This window comes from Condylura cristata, unplaced genomic scaffold (assembly GCF_000260355.1).
Source record: "Condylura cristata isolate star-nosed mole 26May11 unplaced genomic scaffold, ConCri1.0 scaffold00014, whole genome shotgun sequence".
NCBI classification, from domain to species: domain Eukaryota; kingdom Metazoa; phylum Chordata; class Mammalia; order Eulipotyphla; family Talpidae; genus Condylura; species Condylura cristata.
This window is the reverse complement of record NW_004567115.1, coordinates 40,538,537-40,552,148: the sequence shown is the minus strand read 5'-3', so window position 1 is coordinate 40,552,148 and position 13,612 is coordinate 40,538,537. Positions and strand designations below refer to the sequence as shown.

Sequence of the window (13,612 nt, the reverse complement as noted above, 5' to 3'; positions counted from 1 at the left end):
CTATCTATCTATCTATCTATCTATCTATCTATCTATCTATCTATCTATCTATCTATCTATCTATCTATCTATCTATCTATCTATCATCTACCTATCTATCTTAGCTGCATATTAGTTCTTCTACAGTTATTAAACCTTGTAAAGATTAAAAAGAAATGGAATTGGTATGTCTGTTTATTAGCGAAACTAGCTTGGCTAAAATTTCCAGGAAATAATACAATGATAGTTATTAAAAATTTAAATACCCTGAAACCAACACTTAATAATCTCAGTGGGCATATATATTAAAAAAAAACAACAACTAAAATCTTATGGAATTAATAAATGATTTCCAATGTTTTTACTAAGAATGGCCAAATTAAAATATTTATATTCATGGCCTCATTAATAAACTGACTTTAAGTGAGTTAATATCTACCTTGTACTTAAGTATGGCAAACACATACAATCTATTAAAAAATTAGAAATTTTTGAAGGATGGACTTTTATTGCATGGCATGTAGAGCAAAAACTCAGAAGTAACTTATAAAAGGAGAAATCTTTTGCTCTGTGAAACACAGGAACATGCTTTCTGTAGTGTAGACTAATCAAGACAGTAAGCATGTTACTCCTTTCATTTACTAGCTTGACTGACAGTTACTATTTTTGAGCTTAGTGTGCAGTGTGGAATTATTCATTTGCTTTGGTCTCAGGGATCACAGTCTTCTGATAAAGATATTGACATGAAAAGTATTTCAACCAAATTATAAAAGCTAAATAGAAACATGGACACAAGACACAATATATTCTTGAAGTAGAGAGGGGTTTCTACGATTGCTTTAAGGAATAGAGATTTTCCATGGAAGGGGGCATCTGAGCTGGTCAAATGAAGATTATTGTCTCAGGCACCTAAAAAGAAGGGTCTTCGTGGGGAAGATATGGCATATATAAGACACAAAGATGCATGAGTATAAACTTAATATGTGTACTGGGGTGAATAATGGACAAACGGAGTGGGAGTATGGATAGAAGGGAAGACTGTATCTGGTAGGAGGCTGAGGAAAGGGACTTCATTTTGCAGGAAGTTACAAAGTCACCAGGAGTACTGAAAGAGGGGATGGTATGAACTAATTTAATTTTTGTTATCACTCTGACAACCATCGTGAGACACCATTAAACACCCACCAGATGTCAAAAACTAAAAAGACTAATAACATGAAAAAGTGTCAGGATATTGAGCAACGGTTGCACTGAAAAGTTTCTAGTGGAAAAGTAAAAGGCACAATCACTTTGGAAAGTGGCAATTATTTTACAATATTAAAAATAAAGGACATAGGATTTGCAACTCCCCTATTTACTTCAAAAGAAATGTAATAAGTTTGCTACAAAGTATATATCCATGTTCAAAGTGGCTTTTCATAATAATCAAAAATGAAATGCAATCCAAATATTCACTAATCGCAGAGTAAACACGTGGTATATTTATACAATGGAATACTACTCACCAATCTAAACTAACAACATAGGCTTACACACAGCAACACGATGTATCTCAATAACACTATGCTGAGGGCCTTCCCTGGTGGCGCAACGGGTTAAAGACCAGCACCATGAAACTATCCGCAACCACTGCAGCACAAGTAAGATCCCCAGTTGGGGAGCTGACCCACAAGGCATGGCAGATCTCTCCTAACCACCCCCAGCCCTGAAACTCTGGCTGTACCCCAATTCTGTATGCATAAAGAAAGAAATCTTTTTTAAAAAATATGTGGAGTGGTCCTCCCTGGTGGCGCCGCGGGTTAAAACACTGCACTGAGAAGCTAAAGCCACTGCCACATGAGTTCGATCCCCGGCTGCTCCGGAGGAGATCCACATGGCGTGGCAGACCTCTCCTGACCAGCCGGCTGCTCCCCTCAGCAGTGTACTTCGTCGATCTGCCTGTTCTGCTCCCCACTCTGTCTCTGGTGAAGCCTCTTGCCGCCCCTGAACCTCTGGCCTGTACCCCAGTTCTGTATGTTCAAATAAATAAATCTTTAAAAAAAAATTATGTGGAGCAAAAAGGCCAGATGCAAAAGAATACCTACTGCATGTAGCCATTTATATAAAGTAAAGTAAAACCAACCTGATAGATTATTATATAAACCCTGACAGTTGAATGCTAGGGGGATTGGAAACAACTGGAAGTGACTTTGAGGGGATTTGCTGGAGAGACTAAAATTCTCAAAATCTTCCTTCATGTCTTGGTTAATATAGTTATTAATGCTTACTGAATAGTTGGGGTTATCTGAATTTCCCCAAATTTGTTTACTTGGTTTTTTTAAGGCAATGACTTTTTTTTTTAAGATTTATTTATTCATACAGAACTGGGGTACAGGCCAGAGATGCGGAGGGTGAGAGGATTCATCAGAGACAGAGTGAGAAGCAGAACAGGCAGATCGATGAAGTACACTGCTGAGGGGAGCAGCGGGCGGGTCAGGAGAGGTCTGCCGTGCCATGTGGTCACCTCTTGGGCAGGCGGGGATCGAACTCATGCAGAAGTGGCTTTAGTTTCTCAGTGCAGTGCTTTAACCCGCTGTGCCACCAGGGAGGGTCCCAAAGGCAATAACTTTTTAAAATTTAAATGGATATTTTCTTCACATTGAGTTACTGAAGTTATGTTGGAATGAATGAAATATAAAGACAAATACAACTTCTCAAACATTTTTACTTTTTAGTTGTGATTATACAAATATGCATACAGTAGCACTCTCTTTTCCTCCAAAATTGCCCATTTTTATTGTCCTTTTCAGGGTAGCTAATGATTATACTCTTAAGAAAGTCATAATATTGTTCAGATTTTCTATTGGGGGCAGTTAGATTATAACTGTAAGACAACTTTGGAAATTAGTAAGAATTCTATGATAATAAGCTCTCTATCAACAAAATGATTGTCATGTCGCTATGGTCAATGCAATTAAGAACCTTGGCTGGCATTAAAAATAGGGATAATCATTAATAACTGTAGAAAATTCTGAACCTGTTTCAGTTTTATCTAAGATAAATAACCGCAGTATAAAGCAAATTTAATCATTCGATGCAGCAAAAATTTGCAAGAATATAAATATATAATAGCAGGGAATTGGTTAATTTAAATATAGTACCATTATAAAATGTAATACTATGCTATCATTTAAAATTATATGTTGAAGATTATGTAATAATGCAAAAAAGATTTACAATATTTAGTTAAAGGGAAATGTCTGTTTCAGTGCTTTGGGGAGGAAAGACGAATCCCTATTCTAATAATAAGCAGTGATTTTCCTGGAGTTTCTTGAGGACTTACCCCAGACTCATGGTGAGATAACACCAACTTTACCACCTTCTGTCTCTGCTTAGAGTTAAGATGAATTCACAGAAGAGCTTTTCTATCAGTGGACTAGCATTTATGATCCAAAGCAATCTCATGTACCTACTTCAACATGTACGATGACAGATAAAGTAAAGATTGTAAGTAATTGAAACTAAAAGGTGATAAAGTTTGTTTCAAATGCAGAATATTTGATATGAGTGAAACCCTAGAACAAGTTTTGATTCACTTATTAAATGAAGGATTAAATTGTAGATAATTCTAAGGTCTACCATTGATGGCACATTTGGGTCAATTACATTAAAATTATGCAGAATATTTCATAGGTTTTAAATGCCAAAAATAAATAAAACTGATAAAACCTGAATAAGACGTTGACAAATCCTCGACTTCTGATAGTCATTACAGAAACATATTATGTATAACTTGAATTTGATAAATACAAAAACTTTTTTAAAAATCCTCTATTTTTAGGGGCCTCCCTGGTGGTGCAAGGAGTTAAGTCACAGAGCTATGAAGCTGTCTGCTGCCACCACAGCACCAGCTGGACCCCCAGCCACAAGTTCCCCACGTGGCACAGCAGACCCCTCTCACCCACCCCGCAGCAGTGTACCTCATTGATCTGTCTGTTCTGCTCCCCACTCTCTCTCTGGTGAATCCTCTCACCCCCTGCACCTCTGTCCTTTACCCCAGTTCTTACATGGATAAATAAACATATCTTGTTAAAAATATCCTTTTTTTTCTTGTAAATGCTTTTGTCCATTAGGAGAAAATCTGTATTGTTCAAAAATCAAGAAAAGTAATCTGAAAGCTATCACCCAAATAGTAAACCTTGGTAATATGAATGAGCTCTATGAAATCTGTAAAAATAAGGAGAATCTATTTTTTTAAGTTTATTTGAGATCATAAATGACAGAATATTTTCACATTCATTCCACAAGTTAAATAAAATGATGACATAAACTCTAAACACAAAAATCCCAGAGAAGATTCTCCCTTATGAAAATAAAAATTTTGAGAAATATTAAGAAATGAAATCCAATTCTATATTAATGTCATAAATAAAAATGATTGATATCTACATGGAAGACATCTTTGTATAATTCATCACATTAGCATCTGTGATGATGAAGAAGAATACGAGTTAAAATAGTTTATGAAATGTACCACATACAAAAATCTTCTGAATTTAAAGTGACAGTATTAGTTACCTATAATAATATTACATTTAATGAAGAAATATTAGGCATAATCTCTTTAAATAAGGGGAACAAAGCCAAATCACCTTTCTCATTACTCTTATCTAGTATTTTACTAGAGGTCCTAGCCAATTTTAGAAGACTATAAACAATATATATTAGGCAAGAAGCAGCTAGATGCCATGATTTTGAATTAGTTGTTGATTAGAAGTAACAACTGCAGTAGGATTCCTAATAACAATACCTTGTACTAACAATAATACATTTCCAAAGACTAACAAACGTTTAAAGATATGTGAGAAGAAAATTATAAAGTACAGCTAACACTGGGAAAAGAAGACTAATATTAACTGAGAGACACACTAACATCAGTACCGAACATGTACATAACCTTGTGAGCACTTCCTCTGGCAACAGGGCAATCTATTTTATGTCTTGTAAATATCAAAGGGAACCTTGAAATGTGATAACTTTTTCCATATTTTTTTTTAACATACACTGGAAGTTTAAGGTGTGGTTATATTTTTTTTTTTTTTAATTATTATATAACTCACTAAAGAATGTTTCCTTAAACGTATTTAAATTAGTGTGCTTTCTGTTTTACACCTCTTTAATCTGTCTGCTTTCCTTTTGGGTTGTAAAACATTTTTTTATTGAGTCATAATTTATATTTGCATAATAAGTAAATGTGTCAAATAGTTCTTCTCTCTGTTGTTATTCTTTTGCTTTTCTGTTGGCTGTATTCATTTGTTTTACATAACAAGCATTTGCAATTTTATGTAATCAAATTTCTGTTTTCATGTTATTGCTTACTGGGTTTTTGGTTATGCTTAAAAATGTATTCTGACTACAAATTTAATGCACATTTTTAAAAGATTCTATATCTATGATTTAAATGTTTAATATATCCAAAAAGCATTCTGATTTGATAAGTGAGATATTAAGTTTAAGTCAGAGTTATGCTGATTTCTAGGAGATTTCTTTTCTAACTTCCATACAATTTATGTAACCTCAGAATTCTTGGTTGTTAGACTTGATCAATGTAAAGCTCTCAGGCTGATTTTTTTTTTAAATTTCATTTGTGAGTATTAGCACTTCTAATGTATTTTTATCTTTTCTGTATTTAATAAGAAAATTCATATTTTTTACTGAAAATCATCATTTTCTTCCAATTTTCAAATATACATGCTCATAATTATCAATAGATTTTTATTGTTTCCCTTGGAATATGCAGTTAATACTCCAGAGGCAACTCAAAATGTTTTTCTGGATTAGTTTTCATTTTTCTCTTCTATTTGATCAATTTCTTTCATATTAATATTTTCTATCTTTCTTAATATATAAAGGGCTTTGATAGGTCTCTTTTGTTCTTTTGCTTAGATGTTTTTGTAAGTCAAATGTTTAGATCATATTTACTAACATATTTACTAACCTGTAAATATTTTATAACTAATTCCCCAGCTTTTGTTACTGCAATCAATAGGCTAATTTGTTTGAAATTACAGATTTGAAAAGGTTCATCAGCAAAAATAAGGAATTATAGGCCTCTTTGGTAACACAGGAGTTAAAGTCTCAGCATTAGCATGCTAACTCAGCCACTACTGCATGAGTTGGATCCCAGCCAGGGAACTAATCCACATGGCACAGCGACCTCTCCTGTCTCGTCTGCTGCTCTGCTTGCCAGTGGATTTCAGTAGATCCACCTGTTCTACTCCCTGTCTCTGGTGAATCCTCTCACTCTACACTTCTTGCCTACATCCCAGGTCTTTTATGCATAAATAAATAAAAACAAATCTTTTTTAAAAAGGAATTACAAATTACAATTCTTATTTTCCTTTATTTGAAAAAAATGTAACTATGTCTTTTACAAATTCCTTCTGCTAGCCACTCTTGGTCAAGTGCAGGAGCAAGGACTCTGTTGCCCTGTCTTACGAAATTTAGGAAATAATAGCTTATAATAATAATAATTATAATGCTTATCATTGTTTATTTTGCTTCTGAATCCACTATCCTTTGCTTTTCTATTTCTTTTATCCATTGATAAAAGAATTTTGTTTTGTTTTAACATAGTGAAGCATTTTTTAATAAAATTTTCTGAATTCAAAAAGTCCTTTTGAGTTAATTGATTTGTGACCCAGGATATAAAAGAAGTTTAAATGCCAGTAAGATAACCAAGGAATTGTGATACTGATAAAAATATCACAAACTCACCAGACTGACCTAAACACTCAGAGTACAAACCTACTTAAGTTCTCACCTTATAACTGCAATGCTATATACATTTAACTGATGGTTGTTATTCAAATTCTCTTTGTGGTTTCCATTTACCCTCCCTTAAGATAAGAAGCATTTTCATTTCTTTCTAAGGAAAGAATTCTCCTTCATAATAAAGGATTTTCCATTAAATGTTCAGAAAGAATCTTTTAATACCAAAATATCTAGTGGAGATACAATGTTAATGTAGGCTTGTAGAGAACAGCAGGAAGCAAGGAGACTCACTATGAAATACCTAGAGATGGGGAAATGAAAAATACTAGCAGTCACCTACTGGGTGTAATTCTGATGTTTACACTCATCATGTTCTACTTAAATGATTAATTTATGTATTTTTCTCCCCAACAAACATGTGAGCTTGTCAATGGGATCATGAAAGTAGCTTAATCTTCTATTTATCTCCAGTTTCAAGCTTATTGCATAGCATTTCGAGAACAATCAATAATTTGTTTTAAAGATTTTTTTACTTAGGCATATAAGAGCTGAGGTACAGGCCACAGATGTCGGAGGTTAGAGGATTCACCAGACATAGTGGAGAGCAGAACAGGGGGACCTACTGGAATACTCTCCTAGAGGACGAGAGGGTGAGACAGGAGGGGTCTGCTGTCCCAGGGCACATTGGGGATTGAACTCATGTTGTAGTGGCCATAGATAGCTTGATAGCACTGGGTCTTTAAGGCCTGCAACACCAGGGAGGCCCCTCAATGAATATTTTTAAATAGGATGAAACAGTTTTATAACTTAGGGACATTTTCAATCTTTGTGATCTGTCTCATACTTTATTTTTTATTTAAATGCTTTCTTTACTTCCAGCAATTCTGTAAATGGAAATTTTGGGACATTGTATGTATAGATATAGTAATCATAACCTTCTCTTTTTTTTTTTTTTAGTACAACTCCTTCCCATAAGAAGAACTCCCCATTTATCCTAGGGAACAAAAATAAGTGACAAGAATTTATAGTAGCACTTGGGATTGCTTTTATCCTCTGAAGATAGCTAATCAATAATAATTTAATATAGGATGATAAATGAAGATTGTTTTGCAATAGTCAACAAAAATAAGTAAATTAGCAAAAATTCACAAAGATAAAAATAAAAGGATTCTTGTTGATCTTGATTTATATATTCTATAGTCATCTGAGAACATAACACACTACCAGATCAAATGACATTCTGAGTTAAAGATAATCTCTCTCTACACACATTCTTATGAGGGTCGTTATATAAATATACCTACAGGTCAAACAATTTGTTAAAAAAAATCATATTAAAGATCAGCGGTATTTTTTGAAATAATTTTGACTTAAAGATTTTTAAATTTGACACAGAATCACAATGTGTCTATCTCCATATATAGTTAATTTTTTAAATAGCCTCATATATTTTATTTAATGCTATCTGCTGCCACTGCAGCACGGGTTCATCCCCTGCCCCTAAGCTGACTCACATGGCGTGGCAGACCTCTCCTGACCCGCTCATTGCTCCCCTCAGCAGTGTACCTCAACCATCTGCCCATTCTGCTCCCCACTCTTGTCTCTAGTGAATCCTCTCACCCACTACACCTCTGACCTGTACCCAGTTCTGTATGCATAAATAAAAAAAATCTTTTAAAAAAGTAATTGAATCAGCAATAATTAGTAATTGAACAAAATGATGTGCTACTCATATTTATTTCTGCTTTTAGAGTCTGTCTACCCTCTGAATGTTTTAGATTATCACAAGAGAGCCTGTCTATCAAATTAGGTAATCAAATATCTTCTAAGTTTGCCTAAGTGGAGTTGGAATCTAAAAACAAATAATCAATAACTACAAAAAAAATCTGTTATCTTATCCATGCTAGTTTTTATTTTTGATGACCCTAATGCAAATTTTAGTAAAGATTCCTACTTTTATTAAGAGCAGATGATTTATAAGACATAAATAGTATCAATATACAACATTCCAAAATGAGGACATATTTTCATGATATCAGCAGGCCTTTAATGTTAAATTTTAATACATGCAATTTTGCCCTCCTTCCTCTTTTATACCCTGAATTTAAGCTTATAGATGACTTTTTTTTTTTTTTTATAAAGAAGCACTTGAGGTGGCTGAGTTTTATAGCTCAGGTGTTAATTCCTTACCTTCTTATGCCATGTAGATACAGCCATTGTCCCTTTGGGATAATGGCTCCTTCGCGAAACCAGTTTCTGGTGATTGTACACTCTGAGAAAGGCCCTCAGTGTCCATCACACCTTCATTTCCACCAGCTGGCTGTAATGGAAAGGCAAACAATATTGCTTGCTGGACAAACATATTGCAGAAGGAGAGAGAGAGGGTTAGGGTTAGTATATTCCTTTTAGTCAACCAACCTGGCTTGTCCCCAGGGCTGATTCAATGGTGCCCAAGTGTGTAGGTCTGATTAGACTTTGAGATAGGGGCTAAGGAATTCAACTTGGAAGTGGAGTGACTTCTGCCTTAACCTAGAAAGTGCCTGATTTAGCCATCTCCTCTGACTTTACTCACAAATGAGTCCTAGTTCTCACTGAAATAAAGGTGAATTAGTATAGGGACCTCCCTGATAGTGAAAGGGGATAGTTATTGTCCAAAGCCAAGGTCCACCCAACCACCGCAGCGTGAGTTCGATCCCCATCCCCAGGCATGGCAGACCTCTCCTGTTCTGCCTGCTGCTCCCCTCAGCAGTGTATTTCAGTAGATTCTCCTGTTCTGCTCCCCACTCTGTCTCTGGTGAATCCTCGCACCCCTCCCCCTGCACCTCTGGCCTTTACCACAGTTCTTGTATGCATAAATAAATAAATCTTTTAAAAAAGGTCAATAACTACATAGAAGGTGGGGGTGAAGTTATGGAGGTATCAGAATTGAAGAACATAAACACGAGATGATCCAGACAGAGATGACTTCTCTAGTGGGAGCGGGGGACACCTAGAAGCAAAGTTTCATGATCCTTCTTACAACAGACCCCCTAAATCCTTCCTTTGTCCTTAATAACTATGGTATACTAGGCAAGTTGTGATATGTATGTAACATGTATGTAAATTGTCTGGCTTTGTACCTGGAAGCCAGAAGTATAGTAACTTGGACCTTTCCTAAATATCCAAAGCTAAGAATGACTACAATGTAACATGTTATTACAGTAGCTGAAAAAGAAAGAACCTGTGAGAGACAGCTAAGTGTGTGTGTGTGTGTGTGTGTGTGTGTGTGTTTGAAGAAATGCTGGTCCATCAAGGTCTTCAGAGGTCCCAGTCTCAAGGTGGTTAGAAATGGATTGCTTGTCACTTTATGCCATTTACATTTGCAAATGGTGGCAAATCTAAAAAGGAGGCTAAGAAAACCTAGGGAAAATTCCTAGGAACTTGTTTTGGCACTATTTTAGAAAAGATATGCGCTGACTGATTACCTAAATATTTAGGGCAGGACTTTTTAAAGTGTAACAGGGTGGTCCCTAGGAAAAGGGGAAGTTCCAGGTTCCCTGCCCCACCCAGACGGAGGGTGGAGCTGAGCAGAGAAAAAGAGGAGAAGGAATCTGGGAAGAGAAGGCAGCAGGATGGAGAGCCTGAAGGAGACCTGAGGAAGCCACATGGAACAGCAGGCATGTGAGGAAGAAACCGTGCTTGTTTCTTGGCCCTGGACTGGTGAAGGCAGATGTGGGTGAGAGACCTGTAGGGAGGTGACTGTGGCAGTGTTTATATTGATTTTGATTTTGCTCTTTTCCTCCCAGACTTGTCAGGCCATTTCTGACCCTTTTCTACGGTCCCGGCCAGAAGGTGCTTTCAGGCCTTGCTTTGGACCAATCCCTTTTGGGTGGACTTTTGCCCATGAGGGGATGGGTAACTTCAGGTGTTTGATTTAGATATTATATTCTTTGTCTTCTGTATTGTAGGCTCACTGTATTAAAGCCCCTTTTTGTTAAAGTCTTACATGTTTTGTCTTGATGTGGCGGATGGCAGAACCTATTTAGAGCAGGCAGGTTTGGGGGTTCAGTGGTGCCCCTCTCCCTGTCCTGTAACAAAAGGGATAAAGAAACAAGTATAGAATGCCCCTTATAATTGTTTTTCCATAATAGATATAAACTGTTACTTGAAGTAACAGAAATGACAGAAATGGGATGGGGAATCTGAAGACCTGTAATTTTCAGTTTTGTGAAGGAAGATCTAAGACACAAAACCAAGGTCCAGACTTGGTTCATGGCACCAATGTCCTAATCCACTTACCCCAAACATCCCAATGCACTCTGGGTTTTTTAGCTTTTCCAGTTCCCCACACCGGTTCTCAATAAAGGCAGGACGCAGTCAGTCTCTCAGTCCCCTGTGATCACCTCCCTTGACTTGCAAGGTCTCTAACTGTCCTCCCACACTTTGCCTCCCACTTAATAGTTTCCCTGTATTGTTCCCTGCTATGTTTTGCTCTCAGAAAACTTTCAATTAATCACCACTGAGGTGTTTACTGACAGCCAAGGTGTTAGTTAACTGAAGTGTGGATTCTCTCAGGATTATTTAAATTTTGAAATCAGTTTCTTTGAAGATCCAAAACTCCAGTTATATAAAGAAGCAGAGAGGCAACTTCCCTGTGATTAATAACAACACATCATTACTCTTAGTAGACTTACACACATAAGAAGTTTAGCCTAAGTTTACACTTAGTAGACTACCATGTCCAGAAGTTTAGCCTTGACAATGACACTGGGTTTGGATGAGGGGCAAAGGTGTCAGGGCTCTGCTTGCTAGAAGTGGGATTCGCTGGATCAGACCAGACAGCACAATTGCGGTGTGGAAAGGTTCACTCTGCCTTTTCTGACTCAGAGCACCTCAAACCTGCGGTTGTTGTTAGATCTTACTCTACCTTCTGGACTGTTGGAAACACCATTTAGAGGCTTTTCCCCTAAGGCACATCGCTGCTTTGCTCTTCAACAAGTAGTAGTCCCTGAGGTAGTGCATCTGTGAAGTTGCAGTGAGTTAAATGTGAATAGATTCTGTGCACAAGTCAGGATGCACAGGAAATACATGCGTTCTAGGATAAGCAAGGTATAAAAATAGCGGCTTTCATAAATGTTAGCTTTAGGTGGCAATTAGTATATTCAGATAAAGACTGGACATTAGAGGATGAGGAATGTTGGAGAATCATCCCTCATCAAATATTTTGTATCTTTTTTGAGGTAGGTTATAAGGTTAGGAGGTCATTGTAATTGAACAGTTACTGATTTCTGTGTGTCAGGTGTCTGCTGGAGCATAAAAATCTGAAGTTTTCACTTGAGGTTTAAGTAAAATGAATGAGATTGAGTTATGAGCAAGTTCAAATGCCCTTATGGAACTGAGAGGAAATCACTTCTTTGAATTTTGAGGTGAGGATAGAGTACTAGAGGGTTCTGGAGGGTGGATTGCTTAATGATTATGGGCTCTAAGCAAGAATTGGAATTTACTGCTCTACTTGATGTGCAGTTTTAAGGGGGGCAAAGTAAAGTTCTGTGGCAATAGTACACATCAGTGATTTAAAGTTATCCCACAGGTGTTTCTATCAATCAGGGCTTCTATGAATGGCATCTGTAGATTGACCTCCACCCACCCCACTGTGGTTCATCAGGGTGGACATTAGGGCAATTGAGGACAATATTTTTGTGAGTTAAAAAAGTCATCTTTTCCTTTCATTAAACATATTCCTTCATTTTTAAATCTTATATTAAAAGTTAAAATCAATACTAATTAATAGCCATGTTTGATTTCTATTTTAATAGTCTGAAAAATATTATATAAGACTTAAAGGAGTTTGAATGGAAACAAGAGAGGAGTTGCTGCTATTCAAATGGCTGCTACACTTTTGGAAACCACGTGAAATTTTCAAAGGCGGTAGCTTTGGGAGATGTAGTTTTGCAGGAACTAAGTTCTAGGTGTTCAAAGAGATACATATTGGCATTTTAGCCTCCATAGATCTCCTGAGCCTAATATTAATTTCATGAGTCTTCTAAGTCTGTGGAAGGAACTCTCTTCCTCAGATGTATTCATAGGTCACTAATTACTGTTCTCTTAATTATTTAGACTTTGTGGAAACATACTCACCCTAGGAGTACCAAGTATTTTGTGATGAATACAGGTTTGGAACTCGAAATAAGTGTAAGGTCTTTAAGCATTGCTTCCATTTTGCAGTAAGGGGATATTAAGTCTGACTTACTGGGCTTTTTGATTCAGGTCTAGAATATAAAATATAGTGGCCCATAGCTTTAATAATGGAAAATAATATCCCCCAGTATATGGAAAATTAAAATAGACTCCAACGCCCTACTGGGCAATAATTCTCATTTAAGAAAAAGAGAAAGGGAAAAGAGAAAGGATAACAAACTTCCAGCCTTTCACATCAAAGTTTGCACTGTGTAATAATCCAGACGTTCAGGCAAACACACTTTATATTTTCTTAAATAACGCACACCTCCCTACAACCTAGAGATGGCTTTGCCTTAGGGCGGAGCTCAGTCCGAGAGGGTTATAGGAGACAGAGTCCAGAGGATTCATGACTTGGTGATGCATAAAGTTTTCTTCCCGATCCTATTCCCCACGTCTGACTGGTCAGCTTCGAAATTGCAGAGCAGAGGCAACTAGGAGAAATATAGTACGCCTTGTGCTAAATACATCCAGGAGCAGAGAATGATCTGGCATCTCGAGACCGGGAGAAGCTCTTCTGGAGGGGAGAGGTTAGAAAGCAGATAAGGATTCCTAGCGAGGAGCTTACCGCATCCTCTGCTGTCAGCCCAGCGTCGCCTCCGGAGTCGTCTGCTGCTCGGATCCTGAGAGGAAGGTGGGATAGGAGGAGGTGGAAGAAGGAAAG

At 36.8% G+C, this 13,612-nt stretch overlaps 1 long non-coding RNA gene across 1 annotated transcript in view; it reads right to left on the bottom strand.

Moving 5' to 3' along the window:
- Positions 1 to 13,602, bottom strand: part of LOC105853602 — a 210,935-nt gene extending 197,333 nt beyond the window's left edge. The window contains exons 1-2 of the long non-coding RNA XR_001145427.1: positions 13,517 to 13,602; positions 8,923 to 9,052 (exon numbers count right to left, since the gene is read on the bottom strand). This is a non-coding gene — a long non-coding RNA (uncharacterized LOC105853602). The remainder of the gene's footprint in view (positions 1 to 8,922; positions 9,053 to 13,516) is intronic.
- Positions 13,603 to 13,612: the final 10 nt, after the last annotated feature.